General features: G+C 40.9%; 1 pseudogene; it reads right to left on the bottom strand.

The window, feature by feature from the left end:
• Positions 1 to 432: 432 nt before the first annotated feature.
• Positions 433 to 6,085, bottom strand: LOC149458467 (uncharacterized; annotated as a pseudogene).
• Positions 6,086 to 25,465: the final 19,380 nt, after the last annotated feature.

The following is a 25,465-nucleotide window of genomic DNA, read 5'->3' as shown; positions in this document are numbered from 1 at the left end:
TGACTTTTTGTTATAAAAAACATATCTAGTAAAAGATCAAACTTCATCATAAATTTAGGTCAAAATGTATTCTGCTACATGTCTTTGCTCAAACAAAAGCCCCAATATGTGTAAATTAATTGGTTTACATGAAGGTTATAGTGTCTACAAATGGCGGTATATATACTGGAATTTTTATGATTTTTATACTAGTAATGGCAGCGATCAGTGACTTATAGCGGGACTACGGGACTAGGGCGGGCATTCTGACACTGGGTGGGAACTGACTAACTGCCACTGACATCCCAATGACACTAATATAGTGATCAGTGCTAATAAAAAGCACTGACACTGTACTAATGATGATGATTATTACAATGTTCATCCATCATGTTTGAAGAGGACCTTGACATCTAACAGGTAGTGGGCTGTCCACGGTGTGTCTGTAGGTGGCTAGTAAGGCATATACGGGCACAAAATGTTCTGCCATGTTGGGCAGACATATGTGGGCGCCACTGTTGCAGCATTTGCAGCTCTGGCTTTGCAGAGTGTTCGCTTCTCTTGTGCTATGGTTGTTCTTCTCTCCTCAAATGTCTGGCAGCCTTGGTGGTTCAATGTGTGCCCTGTTGATCGATCTTTTGCCATGGTTTCCCAGAAGGTGATGTTAATATCCAGGGACTTGGAGGAGGCTTTCAATGTGTCTTTGTATCGCTTCCTTTGTCCCCCTTGCATTCGCTTTCCTTGAGACAGCTTACCATAGAGGAGCCGTTTAGGGATACAGTGGTGTGGCATTCTTGCAACATGGCCTGCCCAGTGTGTCTGGGCTTTTATCAGCAGGGTGTGAACTGATGGCAGGCCTGCTCTGGAGAGGACTTCTGTGTCTGGCACCTTGTCCTACCAACAGATCCTCAGAAGTCTACAGAGGCAGGCTATGTGGAAGTGGTTCAATTGCCTAGCATGCCTTCTGTATAAAGTCCAAGCCTCACTGGCATACATCAGGGAAGTTAGCACTACTGCTTGGTAGACTTTGAGCTTTGTGGCAAGGCTTATTCCACGGTGGTCCCACACGTTGGTCAGTAGTCTGCCAAATGCAGAGCTTGCCTTGGCAATTCTGCAGGTGACCTCAATGTCACCTGTCACTGCGCGGGATAGGGTGCTGCCAAGGTATGTAAATTGTTCCACTGCTTGCAGCTTTTGTCCCTTCACTGTGATGGTAAGCTCTTGGTGTTGGGCTTTCGGAGCTAGCTGATGCATCACTTCGGTCTTCTTTGTGTTAATGAGGAGGCCGAAGTTGTCGCATGCTGCTGCGAATGTGTCCAGGCTGGCTTGCATTTCCTGCTCTGATCCAGCATTCAGGGCACAGTCATCAGCAAAAAGGATGTCTCGTATCACAGTTTCCCTTACCTTGGTGACAGCCTGGAGTCTTCTCAGGTTGAACAGTTTCCCATGGGTCCTGTATCTCAGGCTAACTCCCAAGGAACTGTTCTGGAAGGCATCTGACAGCATGGCTGAAAATATTATGCTGAACAGGGTCGGTGCCAACACACAACCTTGCTTGACTCCGTTTGTAACGGGAAAGGCCTCTTAGCTTCTCATCCAAAACATGAGCCATCATGCTGTCGTGGAACTGATGTACCATTAGGAATAATCTGTCAGGGCATCCAAACTTCGACATGATGAGCCACAGACCTTCGCGACTGACAGTGTAAAAAGCCTTGGTGAGATCCACGAAGGTGGTGTACAATTCACGGTTCTGCTCTTGACACTTCTCTTGGAGCTGTCAGGCTGCGAAGATCATGTCCACGGTGCCACAATCCTTGCAGAAACCGCACTGTGTCTTGGGTAATAAATAGAGATGAGCGAATCGAACTTGGCGAAGTGGAATTCGTTTCAAATATTAGGAAAAATTTGATTCGCGCCGAATCCGAAAATTAGCAAACTTCGGATGCACGAATCGAATTTTCCCCGATCGGCCGATTTTCATCCCTTCTACAGCCGGCAAAAAGTGTCCCTGCAGAGAGCTCCGCTATTTCTGACAGTTCTCTGACAGTTCCTTCACATTTACAGTGGTTGAAACATTGTATCTATTTGTTTCCATTTAGGATACAGATGTTTTTATTCGGAAACAAATAGATACAATGTTTCAACCGCTGTAAATGTGAAGGAACTGTCAGAGAACTGTCAGAAATAGCGGAGCTCTCTGCAGATACACTTTTTGCTGGAATGGAATTCTTCTTATTTTCATCCTACCTCTTCTTCTTCTTCTTCTTCTTCTTCTTCTTCATCCTCATCCTCATCCTCTTCTTCTTCTTCTTCATCCTCATCCTCTTCTTCTTCATCATCATCATCCTCTTCCTCTTCTTCTTCTTCATCATCATCCTCTTCTTCATCCTCATTCTCTTCTTCTTCATCCTCATCCTCTTCTTCTTCTTCTTCTTCATCATCCTCATCCTCTTCTTCTTCTTCTTCTTCTTCTTCCTCACCATCATCCTCTTCTTCTTCTTCTTCTTCATCCTCATCTTCATCCTCACCATCATCCTCCTCTTCTTCTTCATCATCCTCATCCTCTTCTTCATCCTCATCCTCTTCTTCTTCTTCTTCTTCTTCATCCTCATCTTCTTCTTCTTCTTCATCCTCATCCTCATCCTCTTCTTCTTCCTCATCCTCTTCTTCTTCTTCTTCTTCTTCTTCTTCTTCTTCATCCTCTTCTTCTTCTTCATCCTCATCCTCTTCTTCATCCTCATCCTCTTCTTCTTCTTCTTCTTCATCCTCATCCTCTTCTTCTTCTTCTTCTTCTTCATCCTCATCCTCTTCTTCTTCATCCTCATCCTCTTCTTCTTCTTCCTCATCCTCTTCTTCTTCTTCTTCCTCATCCTCTTCTTCCTCATCCTCTTCTTCTTCTTCTTTTTCTTCATCCTCATCCTCTTCTTCTTCTTCATCATCCTCATCCTCTTCTTCTTCTTCTTCTTCCTCATCCTCTTCTTCTTCTTCTTCTTCCTCATCCTCTTCTTCCTCATCCTCTTCTTCTTCTTCTTCTTCATCCTCATCCTCTTCTTCTTCTTCTTCTTCTTCTTCTTCATCCTCATCTTCTTCTTCTTCTTCATCCTCATCCTCATCTTCTTCTTCTTCATCCTCATCCACTTCTTCTTCCTCATCCTCATCCTCTTCTTCTTCTTCTTCATCCTCATCCTCTTCTTCTTCTTCTTCTTCCTTATCCTCTTCTTCTTCTTCTTCTTCTTCATCCTCATCCTCTTCTTCTTCTTCTTCTTCTTCTTCATCCTCATCCTCTTCTTCTTCTTCTTCATCCTCATCCTCTTCTTCTTCTTCTTCTTCTTCTTCTTCCTCATCCTCATCTTCTTCTTCTTCATCCTCTTCTTCTTCTTCTTCTTCATCCTCATCTTCTTCCTCTTCTTCTTCTTCTTCATCCTCATCCTCTTCTTCTTCAATTGAAGCTGCTTCTGCTCCGCCACTCTGCCATTGGACTCTTGATAGTCGTCTCCCCACACTGCTGCTGGGGGGACTTTTTAACATAGGCCTCTGTATGGCCTTCAATTTAAGCTGCTTACGCTTCGCCACTTTGCCATGGGCCCCTGTACCGCCTCCTCATGCTGCTGCCAGGTCCAGAGTGTGTCATGGGTCCCTGTACGGCCTCCCATTGCTGCTGTCTCCATCGCCACACTCTGCCATGTGCCACTTTCAGGTCTCCTCACACTGCTGGTGGGTTCCATTTTGTCATAGGGTGCTGTATGGCCTCCCATTGCTGCTGCCTCCACCGCCACACTGTGGCTCCACACTCTGGTTTTGGCCCCGTGACTGCCCAAATGAGTGAAGTGTGCGGTGATTCTAAGATCGACGGCACTCATCTGCATGTCATACTGACTGACAGTATTATTTCTCTTCCCCAGCAGACTCCAAGGGCATTTAAATTAAAGGTACAGTGTTCTGCACTAATATAAAGGCTCTCTGAAGCCTAGAAACCCTTTTAATAAGTTAAATTCGCAGCGAATAAATTCGCATCAAATCGAATTTATTCCGCAAATTCGGCGAATCAGCCGAATCAAATTTTTGAATAATTCGCTGATCTCTAGTAATAAACCCTGTTCCAGATGGTCAGTCAGTCGATTCAGCAATACTTGTGCAAGGATCTTACCTGCAATGGAAAGCAGTGATATTCCTCTATAATTATCGCAGACTTGTCGATTCCCTTTCCTCTTGTAGAGGCATACGATGGGCGTATCTTTCAGTTCCTGAGGAATGGATCCTTGATTCCAGAAGAACTGGAACAGCAGAGTGAGTTTGTTGACAAGCACTACACCGCCATCCTTATAAACTTCTGCTGGGATCGCATTAGATCCTGGGGCCTTGCCACTGGACAGCTGGCTGATAGCCTGTAGGGTTTCAGTCCTTGTTGGTGGGGCATCCAGGCTGTGGTTGATATCTGCCTGGGGCATTCTGTCTATCGCCTCGTTGTTAATGGAAGATGAGCGGTTCAGTACAGATTGGAAGTGCTCAGCCCAAAGCTGTAGGATCAGAGTCTTCTCAGTAATGAGAGTTGCACCATTTGAGTCTAGTAGAGGGGAACTCCCTGAGGGCTGAGGTCCATACAAGGATCTGAGGGCTTCATAGAACCGTTTGGCATAGTTTCTATCAGCAAACTTCTGAATTTCATCTGCTTTGGCACTCAACCAGGAGTCCTGTATCTTGTGAAGTTTGCTCGGTACAGTCCTGGGAGTGTTGTTTTTTTTTTAGCTGTTGACGACGGGTCGTTCTGATAAGCACGATGAAGGCGGTGCTTTTCAGCAGGTAGGGCCTTGATCTCATCATCATTTTCCTCAAACCTGTCCTGGTGTTTCCTGTGTGAGGGTCCAAGAACCTTTAGTGCAGAAGAGTGCACAATATTCCGGAAATGTTCCCAGTCCTTCTCAGCATTTCCCTCTAATTGCAGCTCTGAGAGTTGGTTGTCAAGATCTTCTGCTAGTGAAGCTTCTGTGTTGGGGTTCCTCAGTTTACTGATGTTAATCTGTTTCCTCACAGCTTTGTTTCCATGTGGATGTCTCTCAGGCTTGATGTGAAAGCTTAATTTGGAGATGATGAATCTATGGTCAGTCCAACAGTCAGCATGGCCTTGGTCACCCTTACATCCTGTCTGTCTTTCTTCCATCATCAGTAAGATGCCAGTGCTTGGAGCGTGGGTGCATCCAGGACGTCTTTTTGCGTGTGGGCAGGCAAAAGATGGCATTGGTGATGATCAGATCGTGAGCTGCACATGTCTTCAGTTGTAATAGGCCATTTCTGTTACATATGCCCATTCCATTTTTTCCAATGTCGCCATCCCAGGCAGAATGATCTGATCCTACTCTTGCGTTGAATTCAGCAAGTAGAATCAGCCTGTTAGTGCGCTTCACGGATGAGAGTAGGGCATTGAGATCTTCATAAAACTTATCTTTTACTTCATCCTGATTTGTCATTGTGGGTGCATAGGCACTGATCATTTCCTTTCAGTAGTGAAAAATGCAGTGTCATGAGTCGGCCGTTCACGCCCTTGGGAAGACTGGCAAGTTTGCGGACAAGATGATTCTTAACCGCAAAGCCAACTCCAGATGCACGGCGTTCATTACTGCTGCGTCCACACTAGAAGAATGTATAACCATCTCCTGTTTCTGTAAGCTGACCTTCCTTGGCTAGACGAGTTTCACACAGGGCTGCGACATTGATGTTAAATCTTGCAAGCTCTCTGGCGACCAGGGCTTTTCTTCTTTCTGGTCGATCTGCTGAGGGGTTGTCTTGAAGCGTGCATATGTCCCATGTGCCAATAGTGAGTGGTGTCACCTTATGTTTTCTTTGAAGTTTTGTTATTCAACCTCATGAAATGGGATCTCCTCCAGTCACGGTAAGCTGGCCAGGGTTCTGTGAAGCAATAATGTTTAGGGCACCTTTTCTAGCCCCTTCTTCTTGCTACGGAGGTGAGCAGGGTGGTCCTAAAGAGGGCTGCTCAGTCACTCAGGTAGACGCCAAATCCAGCTGTTGATTCGGTCAGCAGGAAGATGACCATTAGACCTGAGCCGTCTGTGTGCAGGTCCAAGGCTATAGCTCCCAGTGTATCCATACCTGCTGCTTCTTCGCTCACCCATTGCCACAGAACTTTGAAGATTTATGGGAGTTGGGGGATGTCAAGACTTGTGCGTGAATTAGATTAAAGTGAGGGAGAGGTGCGCATAGTCAGCCTCACTCTCTCTTCCCACATTCCATCTTGCTCCAATGGCAGGACAAGAGCAAAGACAGTTGGAGATGGGCTGGGTGCAGTGGTTGACCAGGGCGCCTTTTGTGTCTTGCCATGCTCTTAGCATACCACATCAATTGCAGAGACCGCCTTCATGAGCATTGTCCTATTCTAGTAGGTTTCATTCGCTCAATCCACCGCAATCTGTCTTCACATGCTAGGGATAGCCAAGTCCCTATCTCACCAAAGGTCAATGACTCAATGGCTACTCTCAACTTGGTTTGGCCAAAGCTGTTGCCCTGGGCGTGCTACAGCTACTAGGAGTCACAGGTGAGAGCTGAGTGACAAGTGGGGCCCAAAGGTGGACGAGCTGCCCCGGAAGGACACAACCTGCCCTTACACCAGAGGTGCTAATCCTCCCTGCATGCCCCATACACTGGCACTGTACTAATGACACTGGGCAGGAAGGGGTTAACATCTGGGGCAATCAAAGGGTTGACTGTGTTCTGTTTTACATAATGTGCTGCATGTGTTTTACTAGGGAAAGCACAGCAGAGAAATACACAGAAGCATGTTATTGCTGGCATGAGAGAGACCTGTATTGTTGGCGATCGCCAGGTGTCAGGACCCGGTGATTGACATCTGTAGCCGCCAATGGTGACATGGGTAGGGTGACGCGTGCCCCCCGCACGGAGATTCAAATCACGTATATATACACGTGATTTTGGGCAGCCCTGCTGCCCTGTAGCAGCTGCTATAGGGTGGAGGGGAAGCAGTTAAAGCAGTTAACGAAACATAGTGTAATGTGATTCTAGAAAAGATTGTGAGCTCACATGTTCCCAAATACTATACATCCTTGTAGAGTTTGAAGATTATGCTACCTGGCTACACTTGAGAGTCAGTATTACAACAAGAGTCACACACACTCCTTAATTCCCATTCCAATGCTTTAATTGTAAAGTCACTACAGTCACCACTGTGTTTACAAAGCCAACATTTCAGGACTACTCCGGGCACTGTCCCAAGGGAAAACCATCAAAAAGGGGTGCTGGCTTTACAATAACAATGGTAACTAATATGATTTGAAAACATAAGCATTAAAGCTGCAGCTAGAGTTCCACTTTAAGGCCAATTTAAGGCCAGCATCTAAACTGGTGTGGCCAGAATCGGTGATCGCAGACTACAATGACATTACAGTATCATATAAAATGTTTAGCACAATCTGTTAAAAAGCTAAGATATGATTTATAACCTGTTGACTGGGTTTCTTGCTCACAGAACAAATATAAATATTTTCCCAAATAACTTATTTATTGTTATAAAAGTTACAGTAATAAAATAGTCAGCTGTAACAAAGAGCGTTATAAAATTACTTCTGCAGTTTCCTCTTAAGTAATGTTTGCACATTAAAACACCATTCGTTCCCTTTCATGTATTTTACAAGCTTTATGAAAGGTGAATTAGGGCCACGTAAAATACTTGTTAAATATGCTCACATTCACAATATATTATGCCTTGGTTTCAGTCATACTATTGATTTTAGTCTAGAGAACACCTTAAATATATTTTATACTGAATTCATTTTTGTTTCAGTTTTTCCCTATTGGTATTTCTAATCTAATGCTCGAATTGTCTTCTTTGGAGTGACTTTGCTGCAATGTTACTTGTGCTATGCCGTAAGCATGCCGTGAGTGCTCACTGTGTACAAGGTGTATATGAAAACTCGACATGCCTTCCACATATTCTCAAAGAAAGTCAAATGTGGGCCTCAAGTTAATGGAAGATATCCTCCCAACAAATGCTTTTACACAATTTGTTCCATAAAAGATGCATATAGTAGCATATATGGTTATAATAATGATAAAGTTGGTTTGTACAGTGAAGGAAATAAGTAATTGATCCCCTATGCAGGGAGCTGAAAGTTCGAGTTGCCAAACGTCAGCCACCAAACCTTAATGACTTGGAGAGGATCTGCCAAGAGGAGTGGGCCAAAATCCCTCCTGAGATGTGTGCAAACCTGGTGGCCAATTCAGGAAACGTCTGACCTCTGTGATTGCCAACAAGGGATTTGCCACCAAGTACTAAGTCATGTTTTGTGAAGGGGATCAAATACTTATTTCCCTCATGAACATGCAAATCAGTGCATAATTTGTTAATCATGCATTTCTTTTGAATTTTTTGTGGCTATTCTGACTCTCAGTGTTACAATACACCTACCATTGGATTTTTAGACTGATAATTTCTTTGTGAGTGGGCAAACATTCCAAATCAGCAGGGGATCAAATACTTATTTCCTTCACTGTACTTATTATAGTTTCTTCATATTACTCCTACTATGGAAACATTGGTCCATAACAGTGTCAGATTTGGTTGCAATTATATTTTATAGGGCTGCACAGTGGCTATTTGTTTAGCACTTCTGCCTGGCAGCACTAGGGTTGTTGGTTTGAATCCCAACCATGGCTTCACCTGCCTGGAGTTTGCATGTTCTCCCTGTGCCTGTGTGGGTTTCCTCTGGATACTCCAGTTTTCTCTCACACTCCAAAGACATGCTGGTAAGTTAATTGGCACCTATCTAAATTGGCCCTAGTATGTGTATGATTGAATGTGAGTTAGGGACTGATGTAAATGTATATATATATATATATATATATATATATATATATATATATGTGTGTGTGTGTGTGTGTAAAGCGCTGCATAAATTGACGGTGCTATATAAGTGCCTGTAATAAAATAAAATTTAAGTAGACTGGTTATGAGACCTCAAAGGGTCTGTCCAGCAAAAAGTCAACTCCTTGCTTCCTATAAGTCTTCAAAACTCCACTATCTTAAAAATCCCTCATGCCATCATTTTTGGTTCAGTTCCTCCACTTGCAAATTTTGGCTGCCCCATCTTCATCCCATCTTTTTGTCTTCCAGCATTTTTTCTATAATATAAATACTGTATAAATTACATTTTAAAATCCAATAGAGAGATATTTCTGTGTACCCCTGTGCAATCATACTATACTAAGAAATCACTTTCTGAAGGCTATAAAGGGAGGTTTGGAGGCTTGAATAAGGTTTGCATAGTAAGAATGAGGCCTAAATAGAAATAAATATTGATAACTGTACCATTAATCTATATTCTATGAAACTGTGTAGAAATGTGAGTGATGCAATTATCAGCAGTCACCACAAATAACTGACTACCAATGTGCCAAGATTGCATTTAAAAACACACCTTTCAAAGCCAACATATCATAAATTTTTCAAGTGACGTGATGATAGGTGTAATCAACGCACTTTGCTTTACCTTTAACCCTGGTTTTTAAAGGTTCTCACTATAAATATGAATAAAATGTCACTGCACAGGAATTAATTCCCCTCTGTTCTAGAGTCAACTTACACGACTTGTAAATTCACATACACAAAATTACTTTAACAATACACGTGGTTAGCTATGTAAATTTATGAATAACTTCTCATCCAATTAAATGCATAAATAAAATTACCAAACAGTGATTAAAATTAGAAACCTTGATAAATCAAGACAAATCCACAATTCCCCTTTGCAAAATGCTGTGCAATTAGTCCAGTACAAGTCCAAGAATTCCACTCTGTGATGTCACAGATTCCCTTTATTCAAACAAATCCACAAATTGTCAGTGATCCATTGCTAAATGAGTCATCTGAGTTTGCTTTGACTATTAACCATGAATTAAATCATGTTTTCAGTTTCTGGTGCTCAGATACAGTTTAGTTTCACTTTAAATATACAACAAGCACATAAGTCCTTTGGTTTTGGTAAAAGGCTAAATTCCGTGCTCCATGTAGCGCTACCCCCAAAGGAGCCACTGAAGATTTGACAGGTTCTTTACCCACACAGTACAGGGGCAGCCAGGCACACAGCAAAAGTCACTTACTCAGCCTCAATAAACAGTCTAGGAGATGTCTTTTTTCTGATTTATTGCTGAAAGTGTGTAACTTGGGTGGACAATGGGGTATGGAATACTCCAAATCGTCAAGCACAACTTTGCTGAGGACATAGTCTCTAGAGCAGTGGTTCTCAACCTGTGGGTCGTGACCCCTTTGGGGGTCGAAGGACCCTTTCACAGGGGTCGCCTAAGACCATCGGAAAACACATTTCCGATGTGTAAAGAACAGCTACAGTGTAGAAAGCAGCTACTGTGTAGAAAGCAGCAGTATTGGAGGTAAAACGATACTTCATGAATTATAATTACTGGGTAAATCATTTTATGGTTGGGGGTCACCACAACATGAGGAACTGTATTAAAGGGTCGCGGCATTAGGAAGGTTGAGAACCACTGATCTAGAGGATATTGGCATAGTCTATTTTCACTTCCAGCTGCTGACCAGGAGAATTTTAGAATAAAGTTTGCACCTCTCCAGTAGTTAGAAGCAGCACATTGTTTCACTAAATTTATCTAGCAGGCTGCATAAGAGGGTGCTGCATTCACATCAATATGCCTTTATATACTTGAGTAATGCACTTACCGGTAATTATTTTATCAAAATAGCATTTCTTCTGAAATTTTACTTTTTCCCCATGTCTCAATGAGTTAAGGCAGTACAGAGAGGAGACATAGACAAATAAAATGCATATAAAGCCAGTTATGGGGTGTACTTCTCTTCATTTGAGCTACAGACCTGAACAAAGTGGTTAATTTACAAATCATGTTAGAGATTTGCAGCTAAGCTTGTGGTTAACCATAATTACAGGCATACATTTCCTATGAATAAATATATACAACGCTGTATAAATAATGTACATAGTAGTAAAATGCACTCCACAAATTATGCCATCAAATCAAGCAATATGGTAAAGGAAACCGCAAGTATGAAACAGGAGAAAATGAGTGTGTTCCCCAGTCAGATCCTAGATGTCTTTTTTCTAGAGCATGCTTGGGAAGGTAAGGAACAAAATACAGAATGTATAGGGCAGAATACAGGATGCTAAGCAATGTACAGAGATTGGTACAGAATGTATTGGGCAAGTTAGTCCCAAGCATGTGCTTATAGACTATATAGAGCAAGCCTCAGAATGCATAGAGAAAGTGATGGAATGTATAGAGCATGATCTGAAAGGCACAGTATAGAGTGCAGAATGCTAGGCAATGTATAGAAAAGGTACAGAATGTATAGAGCAAGCTAGGAAATTTATAGCCCATATTTGGAAATGTATAGAGCAAGTAGTGATTGTGTAGTGCATACGTGGGAATATAGAGCAAGATACAGAATGAATAGAGCAAGCTCTGAAAATGTATAGAGCAAGGTACAGTATGTATAGAATGAATAGAGCATTTTTGGTAATGTATAAAACAAGCTTAGAATGTATAGTGTAGGGTAGGGAATATAGTATGGTACAGAGTGCATAGAGCAAGTATTGAAATGTACAGAGTATGCTCTGAAAAGTATGGACCCAGGTGCAGAATGCTAGGCAATGCATAGATCAAAGTGAAAAATGTATAGAGCAGTCTAAGAAATGTACACAGCATGGTTGGGAATGTATAGTGCAAGTATAGAAAGTATAGAGCAGGCTAGGGAATGTACTGTATAGTGAATTATTGGAAAGGTATAGAACAATGTATAAAGCATACTTAGGAATGTATAGAGCATGATCTTCAATTTATAGAGCATACTCAGGAATGTATAGAGGAAGGTACAAAATGCACATGTCATCCTAGGGAATGTATAGACCATGTATAGAGCATACACAGGAATGTATAGAGCAGGAGCCCTCAAACTACGGCCTGCAAAAGACATTTATCCGGCCTGCCGGGCCAGCTGAAGAAAAGAAAAATTGGGGGTAAAAAAAACGTCGCCGGCCAGCAAATAGCTAGGCTGCTCACTGGGCCCCCACTCGTGAGGACCCAGCGAGCGGCAGCCTGGAAGCCCCAGATCTCACCTGCTGCAGGAGCAACAGGAAAGGAGGAGAGCACATCAGGCACCAAATACAGTGCATTGCGGTGCCCAGTGTGTTACAGAGTACAGTGCATTACAGTGTCCAGTGCATTACAGAGTACAGTGCATTACAGTGTCCAGTGCGTTACAGAGTACAGTGCATTACAGTGTCCAGTGCGTTACAGAGTACAGTGCATTACAGTGTCCAGTGCGTTACAGAGTACAGTGCATTACAGAGTACAGTGCATTACAGTGTCCAGTGTGTTACAGAGTACAGTGCATTGCGGTGTCAAGTGCCTTACAGAGTACAGTGTATTGTGGTGTCAAGTGCCTTACAGAGTACAGTGCATTGCGGGGTCCAGTGCGTTACAATGTACAGTGCATTGTGGTGTTCAGTGAGTTAACGAGTACAGTGCATTGTGGTGTTCAGTGTGTTACAGAGTACAGTGCATTGTGGTGTTCAGTGTGTTACAGAGTACAGTGCATTGTGGTGTTCAGTGTGTTACAGAGTACGTCATTCTTGACGCGAACCTCTCCCTCCAACCGCATGTCAAATCACTCACAAACACATGCAGGCTCCATCTTCGCAACATTGCCAAGATACGCTCCTTCCTCACCCCAGACACCACCAAACTTCTAGTACACTCCCTCATCATCTCACGCCTTGACTACTGCAACTCCCTCCTCACTGGCCTACCCAAGTGCAGGCTCTCCCCGCTCCAGACCATCCTGAACTCAGCTGCCAGACTCATCCACCTCACAACCCGCTCCACCTCTGCCACCCCCCTCTGCCTCTCCCTCCACTGGCTCCCGATTGCCCAACGCATCAAATTTAAACTCCTAACCCTGACCTACAAAGCCGTTCACAACACTGCCCCTAACTACCTCACCAACCTGATCACCAAGTACCACCCTACCCGTACCCTTCGCTCCTCACAGGACCTCCTTCTATCCTGCTCCCTGGTCTCCTCCTCCCATGCACGACTGCAGGACTTCTCCAGGTCCTCCCCCATCCTCTGGAACTCACTGCCCCAATCCATCAGACTGTCGCCTTCCCTATTCACATTCAGGCGCTCCCTCAAAACCCATCTCTTCAGGGAAGCCTACCCCACCCTCACCTAACGGCCATCCTCCCTCATTCCTCCCACCACTTCATCCCCCTCAGCCACTTCCTACTGTACCATTACCCCCTCCCTCCTAGATTGTAAGCTCGTAAGAGTAGGGCCCTCTTACCCCTCGTACGTTGTTTGTTGTTGTTGTACTGTGCCATGTATTGTCCCCCCTATTGTACAGCGCTGAGCAAACCCTTTGGCGCTATATAAACTCGTAGTAATAATAATAATAATAATAATACAGTGCATTGTGGTGTTCAGTGTGTTACAGAGTACAGTGCATTTAAATATTGTATTGTTTGTTCCTGTTTTTGTGCACTACAAGTAAGATATGTGCGGTGTGCATAGGAATTTGTTCATATTTTTTTCAAACTATAGTCCGGCCTCCCAACAGTGTGAAGGTCTGTGAACTGGCCCCCTGTTTAAAAAGTTTGAGGACCCCTGGTATAGAGCATGGTACAGAATGTATAGAACAGGCTAGGGAATGTAGAGGAAAGTACAAAATGTATAAAACAGGCTAGGGAATGTATAGAACAAAGTACAGAATGTATAGAACAGGCTAGGGAATGTATAGAACAAAGTACAGAATGTAGAGAGCAAGCTAAAGAATGTATCAAAAACATCTCACTGATTGCTATATGTAACATTAACCAGTGCATCATTTTTATAAATGTTTTTGTGAACAAAGAAAAAGGCATCACTATTCAAAGAACAGATTTTGACATTTGTTAGCATTACTACTTCTTTGTGATTCTCCTTGCAGGGTTGATGTTGTTGATGTTTATTTCAGCAATGTCAAATATGGTCAGCAGAGCAGAAGTATTAACTTTAGACATGACAAAGAAGCTTACCATACCTTAGCACTACAGATTAAGTGCTTAGTTGAAGATGTCACCCCAGATGTGGCCTTCAACACTCAGACTTTTGCCTGGTAACACAGTAATCACATATACAGTATCACAAGTCTGATAAGGATTATGTGAAGAAAGGGCACAGTGTTTAGCTGTCATCTTACACGCTAAATTACAATATAGTAAATATAATATGCTGAAGAAAAGGATAATCATAATGACAATTGTTATTTTCTAAATATTTTATTGTGTGTTGTTATTTAAAGATAAAAAACACAGGATTTAAAGGGATAAAATATGTTTGTTATATATGCATAATTTTCCGGTACCCCTTATAGTATATGCAGTATTTCACTTATCTGCCCCCCAGGTGAGCCCTGCTTGAATATTAATGTATTGTTAGGCTGGCAGTGAACTGGAATTGTGTATACACCATGAATACATACTGCCAATGTCACACAGTGAGGCATCTTCTGATTCCAAACCAAGTTCTTTCAACGCTTTATTCAGGTTGTTCAGTGAGGCAAGTCTTCCTGCGGTGATACAGGATGCCTGATACGTGTGTGATAGCATTGGGCCGATAGAAGGTAAAACTTGTTCCGATGGATATACCGTAAAGAGATTTTTCCTTCATAGAAGCAGAGCCATGGTTGCAATATAATCAATTAACACTTTTGTGCGGTGCTTACAAGGGCTCTGTGTAAAGTGCTAATACAAAAATCATTATATAAATACCATATTACAGTGCTAACTAGCATTAAAGTGCCACAGAAGTAATAAAGGGTATATAATGCCACATGTATACATATAAAAGTATGAAATTAAATGCATATAAGAAAACTAACTTCCTGTGCAATATACAGTAAGTGATCAAAAATATAATTTCTGTGCAAACTTCCTTCTAATCAAAATAAAACATCCATATAAAGTCCCGATGCAAATAGTTTATATAAAATTGTGCCATTTAAGGTGGCTTGTGCCAGATAATTTAATTATCTTCCAACAAGGTGCAAACATTCTGTGTTCCCCTCCTTTGCCACCATACTCAGTGAATTTTAATGACTTCTTATGGGTTATAAGAAGGTCTCAAGTGCTTTAATATGGGTACTCTTCCCTTTCCTGGGTCTAGTGTCTAGGCTCTTGCAAGATGCTTTACCGCTAGTATCCTCCCAGTGTGCGTGCATGTAAGGGGAAAACAAAGCCAGAGGCATCCTCCAATAGCGCAACTCAATTTTTATTTGAGAAATAGGAACAGTTAAAATCCACTTACAGTGTTAAAATGCTTGTATAGTATGCAAACAACAGCGCATAAGTAACTTCCTGTAACCATCTGCATTCCACCAACAGGAAGTAGGAAGCAGAAGTGTTTCACCAAGCCACACCCAACGCATTTCGACACTCTCATGTCAAATGTGTTAATTGATTATAGGTTACTATATCTCTGATGGGGAAGTAGTCACGGTTCAGGCAGCTAATCAAATATAGATATCAGTTTATATCAATTCTATATGATTGAAATATAGTATGGGTGGACCTTATCCTGCCTTAAGTGCCATCAGGAGACGTTAGACTTCATCAAGCCTTAACACAAGTTTCTTAGTGCATTCTATCGTGGTTTTAATAACATCAGCTGCTCAAGCCCTGAAGGTGGGGGGAGGGTGCATTTATTGGTTATATTTGATGCTTTTAACCATTAAACATTTCAAAAAGTCCTTCAAATGAGATGAACTTTTTTTAACAGGTGCTCCATACACATCTAAAAATTTGCGATACAAGAGGAGAGCATCACCTTTTTTATAATGGAAGATACATTTATATTTTTCTTTCTAATGTTTAAAATAAATCTTTAGCTGGTGAAATATGGAGGGTGCCATTGCTAACATCACTGCCTGCCTTTAATGCTGGTACTTTGGTGTCAATACATTTAGGTTAAAGACACCCATCCAGAACAAGCGTGAGCTCAGGAGTTCTGATTTTTCTTTGACTTTTATGATTTGCAAATTTCTTTGGGTCAAGGCTTGTTCACATGTTACACTAGCTGGTGTGATGCATTATGACTGTTACCCAATGCACCTTCTTGGCACACTTAGGTTGTACTGTGAACAATGCTGTTTTGAATTTCAGTCCATTGTGTGACAGGCAGGCAGTTGAAATTAATAGGTTGCTCTAATGTGACACACTTTAAAGTGTGAATCAGCATGGGTTTAATGCACCGCAGCAACTGGGCTGGTGTGAACGAGGAGAATATTCACATATTAAAAAAAACAACATCATGCAGTCCCCGTTTATGCTCCAGAGCTGCCCAACATATCCACCTCCATGGGCCAGTGCCAAACCTTTACCATGTTGAATGTCTCAGTGTCATTCAACCCTCTGTCTGTAAGCCCAGGGCATCAAGGACACATCACAACGAACATCCTCCTGTGCTCAAGGTGGGTGTTGTGGCAATGGTGAACCTTAAATTTTCAACATCTTGACACTAAACAAGACCTTGAAGTCCCCAAGGACTGGGGAAGTCCAAAAGGAACACTAGAAGAAGAACAAAAAAGGGCATACCAGCCTTGAGTTTTTAATTGAGGAAAAAAAACAGTTGAAAAAAACAGCATATGGTATCAAGCTCATCAGTATCAGAAGTGTCCTGTATCACCTGGTCCACTGCTCAAATCCCAGCATGGGAAAGACACTTCAAATGGCTGAAGATTTTGAGGGTAGGTCCCTTCTTCCTCAGAGACAAATTAAACTAATTCATAGTCCATCTTTAAATGCCTTTCCAGATGATGCCTGGTAATGTCCAAGCTCCTCCCATTCTCATGTGGGTGGTATAGCACCAATCATATGACCCCACATACTGGGCTATGGATTGTAAACATACTGTATAACCATATAAGTCCTTTCATATATATCTGAAATCATCTCTTAGATTGTAAGCTCCCAGGATCAGGCCCTCCTAACCCTCTTGTATTGAACTGTATTGTTGCTGTATTGTCTCCCGTTATATTGTAAAGCGCTGAGCAAACTGTTGGTGCTATATAAATCCTGTATAATAATAATATAAGTCCCCTCATATCCATGAATATAAATATAACCATAAAAACATCAGTGCATTTTCACCATATCTTGTTCTACCACCAAATCTTGACAGCGTGCTATGTCTGTAATTATCTATTATGAGATCAGTGTCTTATTAAAGACATAAAACACCGTCAAGATTTGATGGTAGAACAAGATACGATGTGAATGCACTGATGTTTTTACGGTTATATTTATATTCATGTATATGAGAGGACTTATATAATAATATAGTATGTTTACAATCCATAGCCATTTGATTGGTGCAATACAACCCACCTGCAAATAGGAGGAGCTTGTACATCACTAAGCATCATCTAGAAAGGTGTTTAAAGATGGACTATGTATTAGTATCATTTGGCCCTGAGGAAGAGGGGACTTACATAAAAAAATGTGGCAGCTGTTTGAAGGATCTTCCCCATGCTGGGATTGGAGCAGTGGACCTAGCGATGTCGGACACTGTTGACATTGATGAGCCTGATACCATATGTTATTTGTGAGTACAAAACTATTTAATTTCCTCAATAAAAGGTTTTATAAAAGTAATGTGCAAGACTAATGCACCCTCTGTTTTTCTTCTTTTAGTATCAAGGACACAGCCCCTGGGGATGGATCATCAAGCAGCCCCAGGATAACAGAAGAATGCTGCAGTGATGCACTGCATTGATGTCGTCATGTCAGCACTGTTCTTAGTACTGAGGACTGTCTGCAAATGCAGGACAAAAGAAGAGGAAGGATACCAAGAGGACCCTGAGCATCACATGGCAAAGACATCAGGAAAAAAACTGGAACTGAGCTTTAATTACTTCAAACATTTACAGGATACGACACAATACCACCTTCCCCTTAACCACTATGAAGCAGCCAGGTTGGGGGTAATTTGCATTCTCTCACCCAACAGCTTTCCCTTTACTGAACACAATTTGCACTTATGGTGCCTAAACATACCTACAAAAGGCAAGGTTAACATACACTTTAAAAGAATGGAATGAATTGTGTATACATTTTCTTTTTTATTACCATTTCCATTAAAACAAAAAAAAATACATGTTTTTCTTTTTAACCTCCTCGGCGGTATGATTCTTTCCGATTTTTTGTGCTGAAAGCGGTACCATTTTTTTGCATGGAAATATGTAGTTTTTTATTGTAGGCTGTAATTTTTAGGAATAACTCACTGAAATCTGTCCGAACAAGAGTCTAGTAAACATTCCGGATATGATAAAACTTGAAACACGAAATCATAAATTATAATTTAATAAATATTCATAAAAAATAATAATATAATAATAATAAATTTAATTCAATAATATAATCAAACCAAAAACACTGAAATTTGAAATACAGAGGCAAATTTGCACATCGCTGAGCAAAGTCGCAAAATCGTTTTCAGTGTCTGATGACGAATTTCCCCACGAATCATTATCACTCAATTCTGCAAGTGGTTCTGATTTACTATTGCTGTTCTCTAGCTTGTCTAAAACCGCTTTTGACGTAAAGGGACGCTTTTTGGACGCCGTGGACTTTTCTAAGTTTCCAGGCAGAAAGAAAATGCAAGCAGGGCACAGGACAAAGCAGTAGGGACAAAATATATGTGAAATGCATTGACAGCAAAAATGACATTTTTTAGAAAATTTCAAATTTGCCGCCCGTACGTCCCGACGTCACGGGGACCGGAACACGGAAGGCGGATGCCGGCATCGGCCGGAGGAGATGGCCGGGGACGCTGTAGGGGACACATCGCGGGAGCGAAGGACAAGGTAAGTGCTGCAGGGACTCCCTGAGCAATGCCGCATGGTAAGCCCGAGTGTAGCTCGGGGTTACCGCTCTTGATACTCAAATTTTACCCCGAGCTACACTCGGGAAAAACTCTAGGGAGGTTAATCAGGTAAATATCATTATATTTTATTTTCATAGGCAGTCAGCAGGTGGAGCTCTGGGTTCCTTTTTATATGTTTTTCTGTTTCTTAGTTGGTTGTAAATAGGATATTGTTAACCTAAATCAAGCAGAACATTACAAAAATTAATGTTTTAAAATAGTGTCTGCTCCCCATATCTCCTCCCTACCTAAAGAGTCGGTCAAAGAAAGGGGTTTACTAAAAGCTGGAGAGTACAAAATCAGGCTCACTTCTTCATAGAAACCAATCAGCTTCCAGGTTTTATTGCCAAAGCTTAAATGAAGCGGTTAGAAGCTGATTGGCTATCATGCACAGCTGCACCAGATTCTGAGCAAATCTCCCCCACAGTGTCTGAAAGGAAACACATTCTGCAATGCTATCTCTTAGAAAACCCACAGTGCTCTGGGAGTCCTGTGTCAAGGGTTCATCCTGCATTCAATGTCCATTTATAAAACACATTTTTTTGTATATAGTAAAAACAGATCCAAGTCAGTTTCAACTCTATAAACAAAAATAAATGAAATTCAAGCAAAACCATTATAGTTTTTATTAAACAGAAAAGAATGCAAAGATTAGTGATAAAGTACAAAACCAGTTTAAGAAAAAATTAGGCTTACTGTTTATTACAGGGTGTCTTTTTTTTTTTTATTGGGTGAGGTGTTAAAAACATACTACCAATGAGCATTTCATCACACAAACAAGGTACCATATTTTGTTGGTTTCACTTTCATTTTTAATTTTCATAATAATTTTTAATTTTCCCATAGACTCTCATACTCATCCTACACTCTACTTATGCCAACACTCTCTCCTACCCTGTATACTTTTAGGTGATCCCTGAAAACCCTTTGATATTCTGTCTCCACTTTTATGTTCTCCATCAGATCATCCCCCGCAGTTATTACCTTTTTTTTATCACTTTACCCTCCCTTTTAGATTATAAGCTCTAACGAGTAAGGTCCTCTGATTGCTCCTGTAACTTTACCGTCTGCCCTCATGTTGTAAATTGCTGCACAAATGTTTGACACTGTATAATAATAACTATTATAATATACTAATAGTAGTAATGAAAGTTCTAAGTTTTACTATGTTTAATTGCTAGTGATAAAGGTATCAAATGTAGGCTGAGATCTGTTAAGGGTACAAAACAAATTTATTTCTATAAAAGATGTCCTTTTCTTGTTTTATATACATTGCTTATTTTATATATATATATATATATATATATATATATATATATATATATATATATATATATATGTATATATACACATACACACACACATATACATATACACACACACACACACACATTGTTTTAAACCAATACCTAAATCACTGCCTAAAAAATACTACAAGTTATCACTTATACTTTCCTAACCGTTTCCAACAAAGAAACCATTTCTAACCTTTAGACTTTACATTCCCACTTTGGCTTCTAGGGTATAAAATGTGTAATTAACAACTTCTTTATTGCGTCCGCAATAGTAATTGCCATGTATAGCCTAAAGGTAAAAAAGTATAAAAAAAAGAAAGAAAAGAAAAGGTCCCTCTTGGCCCCCTCCTCGTACACTTCCCACATTTAACTACCTCTGTGTACTTGTTATTAGAATCTTACAAACACTTCACCTCTAACAAGGACCTTGTGATGAACACGTAATCTCCACACAGCAACCTTTGTGTGCAGTAATCAATACATATTCAGTAATATTTCCCTTGCTAACTGTGCTAAGTCAGGCTCAAAAACACTTGCTGGGCAAAGATTAGATTATCAGTTTTCATGAAACTGTCTGCAACTTCAAAGGGCTGTAGAGCTAGGGAAAGCACAGTTTATCAGAGCTCTAAGCGTCCCTTTCATGTCACCCAGATGTACAGCAGTTGTAGGGGGGTATCTTGGATCTGAATTGAGACACTGAGCAACTGGAAAAAATATACAAGGCAGCGTTTTCTTTGGAACATGAATCATTGGTTTTGGGTCAGATATTGACAATAAAGTCTCTTGAATTTGTTAAACAAGGGACGCTTAATTCAAGATCCTGGTCTGTCTACACTGCATGAGCATTTTATCGATAAGCATGAATTGGATGTTCTTTTTTTCTTCCTGTTTTTAAATGTCAATTTTCCCCTAGGTCAACAGATTGTTAATAGTCTGTCAAAGGATGATATATTGATAGTCAGTAAAAGTGCAAGATGTTAGTCCTCACTTATTTCTTTGAGTATGCCAGCAACCTTAGATTGTACGCCAATGTCATTGTCAGATAAATCACCATAAGAGCTATTTATCACATCTACTGGCTGCACAACCAGTTCACGATGAAGCAAACACGGAACTATATTCATCATAGAAAAGAAATTAAGTGGGATTGAAAGTTTCTGTGTTAGAAACATGTAATTATGTGCTGGGGTCAGCCAACTTTGATAAATAGATCTGTAGCAGGCAACCCTAACTGCAGAGGTGAGCTAATGAAAACTATTCTTCACATGAATAACTGATGAACAGTGAGAGATTAACAAAATGCATTAAATCAAAGAAGTAAAAACAAGGCCACAAATATTGAAAGGTTGCTCAAATACAAAGTGCTTGTATAGACCTTTACCATTACTAATTTTTAATACAGTAACTGGGTGACAAAGATTCCTATTGTAACAAAGCAGAGTAGGAATAGGAGCCCGAGCCCCCTGTACCCTAAATAGGGACTGGAATACTTAGTACTAGGCTAGGTATTATCACCTTCCTTAAAAAGATGGGTAATCAAGGTCCTACTTATATTGTGTATGCGATTAGTGCGTGATGACAATATTGCTCTTTCTACATGAAATGTGCACCGATAACATTTCTCTATTTATCTAAATTGAGCCTATAAGCCAGAGGTGTAGCTTGAAGCTTGTGGACAGTGTTGCAAAAGTTGACCTGGCCCCCCTTCTCCCAGGGTGGGTGAATCTTCCAGATTCACATACAAGACCACTGATTTCATCCAGCAACTTGAGAGCATGTGCAAGGTTGAGCAAGGCTGAGCAGGGCGAGGAGGAAGGGGTGCTGAGCAGTAAGTGCACCGCTGGGGAGAAAGGCTTCCCCGTCACCCTTTGTAGGTTAAACCTGAAACTCAGAGGGCTCGGGATGGGCCCAGTCCCTCTTAGTTTACTGAATTACCTGCACTGTGCGACACGGCAATGCTTTTCCCCAGTGACACAGTGTCACACATAGGCCTCCTGGAGCATGGGAGGGGTCACCACTGCAACCCCTGCAACCCCCTCAAGTTTTACCCAAGCTATAGACAGTGAATTCATTGAGGATTAAAGCAGTATTAGGCTAACCATACACTAAACAATCTGATATATAATCTCCTTTTGGCTCCATTCACAGTAGATTTCAGATGCAACTTGAGCCACGCTGAATCAAATAAAATTGGAAATCATATTGTTTTCAATGCCCATTCACATCAATGCAACTCAGCACAGAGTGATTTTGGAAAAGGTTCCTGTACTACTTTGATGTGTTTCCAGAACAATTCTGGCCCCATAGAATATACACCACATCCAAGTTGCATAACATAATTTCACAGAAAAACAGATAAAAATCAGGTTGTAGTAGTGTGAAGCTAGTGTTAGATCTACCAGTAACTACATAATGTAAGGGCCCAAGTGATTGGATAGAAATTGTTTGGATTGTAAAGGTTTGTCCCCATATTGCATAGTTTTGGTAAATATAAAAGCGACTGTAAAAGTGTGGTAAAATCAGATTGTAGTGTGTTTTAGGATTTTTTTTCTTTATTGTAATCTGGAGATCCTGATCTGGCCATTAAAATAGGAGTATGAGAATTCAGAAAAACAAAATTCATACTCAGCTAGGTGGATGCAGCATAGATCCAATGCTGCATGTGTTCCCCACTGCCTCTAAGATTGAGATTTGAGCAATCACATGACCACTGATTACTTGGTTCTCGGTCTTCAGTGAGCAGAGAGCCAGTGACTGTTGGTCAACGGCTTTCTGCTCTGCCCCTCCAGCGTTCACTGAAGCACTGGGATGATGAGGGGCAGGAGAGATTAGCTCAGGCTCTCATCTGTGCACTGAATGGCTGAGCCAGCTGCGTGTCAGGCATCTGGGTGGATCCTGACATTCAAGTGATATTAAAGGCAATTAAAAAATAATATTAATAAACATTTCTTACTCACCTGCTCTGTGCAATGGTTTTGCACAGAGTAGCCCACTTCTCGGGTCCACTGCTGATGTTCTTGGCCCCTCCCTCCTGCCTATTGCCCCCAGAGCAAGCACCCAAGCAGGCTCACTCCCAAACCGCTGCTTTGCATGTCCATTCACACTCAGCCCCATCCCGTTCTCTTCTTGTTGGCTCACTGGCTGTCATTGATAGTAGTCTCAGCCAATAAGGAGGGAGAGTCCCAAGAGAGCCGCAGCTCTTGTGCGCATTGCTGGATTGAGAGGGGGCTTAGGCAAGTAATGGGGGGGGCGGCAGCTGCGCACAGAAGTTGTTTTTAGCTTCATGCATAGATTGGATGATGGTAAAAAACCTTGAGCCTTTACAACCACTTTAAATTTGGGATCCCTTCCTTTAACAGACCAAGAGGTTCAGCAAAAGTGGCAGTTATAGGGCTGAGACAAGCTATTTATCACTGACAGGGTGCTTATAATGGTCAGCTTTTATTTTTTTATGTAAAACCTTTATCCCAAAAGGAAAAAAACAGTTTGCTGCAATTGCCTTTAAAGTGTATAAATCAAATGTACAAATATAAGTTTGTCTAATTTGTTAGTCAAGTCTTATAAATCTGTCAGTTTGTCAAACATTACCCCATTCCCAGATTGACAATAATGCTGTCCAAAGGTGTCTCCATTGCTCCCTAAAACCCTAAAAAAAACTAATACAGCCACCACATTTAAAGATTAGTAAACTGCAATATATTACATTTTTGTTTTTGGGGTTAATACCACTTGGTGGTTTTAAAGGTAAAATAAATATGAAACTACAGAAGCCAGGTAACTAGCATATTCATAAGGAAAGCACCCATAGACAATGACAATGATCCAAAACACACATCTAATGCCACTGGTGCATTTCTGAAGAAGAATAGAGTGATTCAGTGGCCAAGTATGTCTCCTGATCTGAACCCAATCAAACTCCTTTGGGGAATTCTGTAGAGACAACTTGGGCATCACTATCCATCCAGCATCCATACTCTAAAAGAGGTCATTCTTGAAGAATGGAGGAAGACAGATCTTGCAATATGTTGCCAACTGGTTTATTCCATACCTAGAAGACTTGGTGCTGTCCTTACAAATCATGGAGGTCATTAAAATACTATATGAGTAGGTTTTTGTTGTGGGTGTATTCATTTTTGCATCAAATAATTTGAGTAAAACTGAAGATTTTGTTATTTAAGTTATATTATTACCTTACTTTCATGTAATGAGCTAAACAAATGTTCTAGAAAAAAAATGTCCAAATGGAAATTGTTCTTGTGTTCATTCAGAAATTTAATAAAATCTTACTTTTCAAAAGGGGTTGTACTCATTTTTGCTGAGCACTGTACATTGACTTGAGTTATTTTTATGGAAGAAATGTAAGACTACTTTTGGCCAAAAATTATGAAGAAAAATTATTTGTTTGCAAAATGTTATAACAGACACTAAGAAAAATGTTTTTTCTCAACATTTTCAGTATTTTTTCATTTCTTTGCCAAAAAAAAAAAACCCAGTGGTGATTAAATACCATCAAAAGAAAGTTCTATTTGTGTGAAAAATTATATAAATTTCATTTGGCTACAGTGTTGTATGACCAAGCAATTGGCAGTTAAAGTAACACGCTGCTGAATAGCAAAAAATGCCCTGAAGGAGGTAAAACATTCTGGAGGTCAAGTGGTTAAAATATTGCATATGTTTATTTAAACTGTTAACAAAGAGAAAAGCATCCTTTACAGCTTCACATATCCCAATCAACTGCCCCGATGTGCAACCTGTGACCCTTTGGTACTTACTGTGTGGGCCTCAAAGCTCCTGCAGACAGTGGTCCTTTTTGGTGATTGCTCAAGCAAGTGAAGAAAAAGCATTAGGTCTGTTGAACACGGGAGTAAAAAATGCTGAATTTTTTATTGATCTGAGATGAGATACATTGTTGTCTATGGGACATCACACACAGCTAAGTGAAGGTCAGTAACACAGCATTGAGTACAGATCCGTAAAACAAAAACAGATTTTTTTTTTTCATTTGAGTGCAGTTATTTACTTGCATGTTTATTCATTTATAATGTTTACATGAGTATATATAAGTATAAGTGTGTATAATACAATAATGACAATGAAGAAGAATTTTACTCATGTATACTCGTCTATACACTTGCACACCTTTACTCGCCTATACTCAGCATTACCCAGGTCTTTACAAACAGTTTTGGCCCCTTGCACATGAACGTCACAAGTTC

The sequence above is a fragment of the Staurois parvus genome, unplaced genomic scaffold (genome assembly GCF_062004578.1).
Source record: "Staurois parvus isolate SC_StPar_1 unplaced genomic scaffold, SC_StPar_1.0 ptg000287l, whole genome shotgun sequence".
Taxonomy (NCBI): Eukaryota; Metazoa; Chordata; class Amphibia; order Anura; family Ranidae; genus Staurois; species Staurois parvus.
Note: the sequence above shows the minus strand (reverse complement) of the source record. Positions and strands in the feature narration are given on the sequence as shown.